Source organism: Triticum urartu, chromosome 3 (assembly GCF_003073215.2).
Source record: "Triticum urartu cultivar G1812 chromosome 3, Tu2.1, whole genome shotgun sequence".
Lineage (NCBI taxonomy): Eukaryota > Viridiplantae > Streptophyta > Magnoliopsida > Poales > Poaceae > Triticum > Triticum urartu.
In genome coordinates, this window is record NC_053024.1 from 450057409 (window position 1) to 450060081 (window position 2673).

Here is a 2673-nt window from a genome sequence, read left to right on the forward strand (position 1 = left end):
GTAAAATAACATGAAGCTATTCTTTCCTTTCAATCTATCATAGAGTTCGTACTAGGATAACACCTTAAGACACAAATCAACCAAAACCCTAACGTCACCTAGATACTCCAATGTTACCTCAAGTATCCATGGGTATGATTATACGATATGCATCACACAATCTCAGATTCATCTATTCAACCAACACAAAGAACTTCAAAGAGTGCCCCAAAGTTTCTACCAGAGAGTCAAGGCGAAAATGTGTGCCAAACCCTATGCACAGGTTCATGGGCGGAACCTGCAAGTTGATCACCAAAACATACATCAAGTGGATCAATAGAATACCCCATTGTCACCACGGGTATCCCACGCAAGACATACATCAAGTGTTCTCAAATCCTTAAAGACTCAATCCGATAAGATAACTTCAAAGGGAAAACTCAATACATTACAAGAGAGTAGAGGGGGAGAAACATCATAAGATCCAACTATAATAGCAATGTTCGCAATACATCAAGATCGTATCACCTCAAGAACACGAGAGAGAGAGAGATCAAACACATAGCTACTGGTACATACCCTCAGCCCCAAGGGTGAACTACTCCCTCCTCGTCATGGAGAGCGCCAGGATGATGAAGATGGCCACCGGAGAGGGATTCCCGCCTCCGGCAGGGTGCCAGAACGGGTCTAGATTGGTTTTCGGTGGCTATGGAGGCTTCTGGCGGTGGAACTCCCGATCTATTCTGCTCCCCGAAGTTTTTAGGGTATATGGATATATAGGAGGAAGAAGTACGTCGGTGGATCTCCGGGCTGTCCACGAGGCAGGGGCGCGCCCAGGGGGGGTGGGCGCGCCCCCACCCTCCTGGGCAGCCCGGGACTCTTCTGGTCCGTCTCCGATACTCTGTGGGCTTCTTCTGGTCCAAAAATAAGTTCCGTGAAGTTTCAGGTCAATTGGACTCCGTTTGATTTTCCTTTTCTGCAATACTTAAAAACAAGGAAAAAACAGAAACTGGCACTGGGCTCTAGGTTAATAGGTTAGTCCCAAAAATCATAGAAAATAGCATATACATGCATATAAAACATCCATGATTGATAATATAATAGCATGGAACAATCAAAAATTATAGATACATTGGAGACGTATGATACGTCTCCAACTTGTCTATAATTTTTGATTGCTCCATGCCATATTATCTTCTGTTTTGGACATTATTGGGCTTTATTATCCACTTTTATATTATTTTTGGGACTAACCTATTAACCGGAGGCCCAGCCCAGAATTGCTGTTTTTTTGCCTATTTTAGGGTTTCAAAGAAAAGGAATATCAAACGGAGTCCAAACAGAATGAAACCTTCGGGAACGTGATTTTTGGAATGAACAAGACCCAGGAGACTTGGACCCTACGTCAAGCAACCAACAGGGAGGCCACGAGGTAGGGGGCGCGCCTACCCACCCAGGCGCGGCCTCCACCCTCGTGGGCCCCCTGTTGCTCCACCGACGTACTTCTTCCTCCTATATATACCTACGTACCCCCAAACGATTAGATACAGAGCCAAAACCCTAATTCCACCGCCGTAACTTTCTGTATCCATGAGATCCCATTTTGGGGCCTGTTCCGGACGGAGGGCTTCTACATCAACACCATAGCCTCTCCGATGAAGTGTGAGTAGTTTACCTCAGACCTTCGGGTCCATAGTTATTAGCTAGATGACTTCTTCTCTCTTTTTGGATCTCAATACAAAGTTCTCCCCCTCTCTTGTGGAGATCTATTGGATGTAGTCCTCTTTTGTGGTTTGTTTGTTGAGACCGATGAATTGTGGGTTTATGATCAAGTTTATCTATGAACAATATTAGAATCTTCTCTGAATTCTTTTATGTATGCTTGGTTATCTTTGCAAGTCTCTTTGAATTATCAATTTGGTTTGGCCTACTAGATTGATCTTTCTTGCAATCGGAGAAGTGCTTAGCTTTGGGTTCAACCTTGCGGTGTCCTTTCCCAGTGACAGTAGGGGCGGCAAGGCACATATTGTATTGTTGCCATCGAGGATAACAAGATGGGGTTTTCATCATATTGCATGAGTTTATCCATCTACATCATGTCATCTTGCTTAAAGCGTTACTCTGTTCTCTTGAATTAATACTCTAGATGCATGCTGGATAGCGGTCGATGTGTGGAGTAATAGTAGTAGATGCAGGCAGGAGTCAGTCTACTTGTCTCGGATGTGATGCCTATATACATCATCATACCTAGATATTCTCATAATTATGCTCAATTCTGTCAATTGCTCAACAGTAATTTGTTCACCCACCGTAAAATACTTATGCTCTTGAGAGAAGCCACTAGTGAAACCTATGGCCCCCGGGTCTATCTTCATCATATTAAATCTTCCAATACTTAGTTATTTTCGTTGCTTTTATTTTACTTTGCATCTTTATCATAAAAATACCAAAAATATTATCTTATCATATCTATCAGATCTCACTCTCGTAAGTGACCGTGTAGGGATTGACAACCCCTTATCGCGTTGGTTGCGAGCATTTATTTGTTTTGTGTAGGTGCGAGGGACTCGCGCATAGCCTCCTACTGGATTGATACCTTGGTTCTCAAAAACTGAGGGAAATACTTACACTACTTTGCTGCACCACCCTTTCCTCTTCAAGGGAAAACCAACGCAAGTGCTCAAGAGGTAGCAA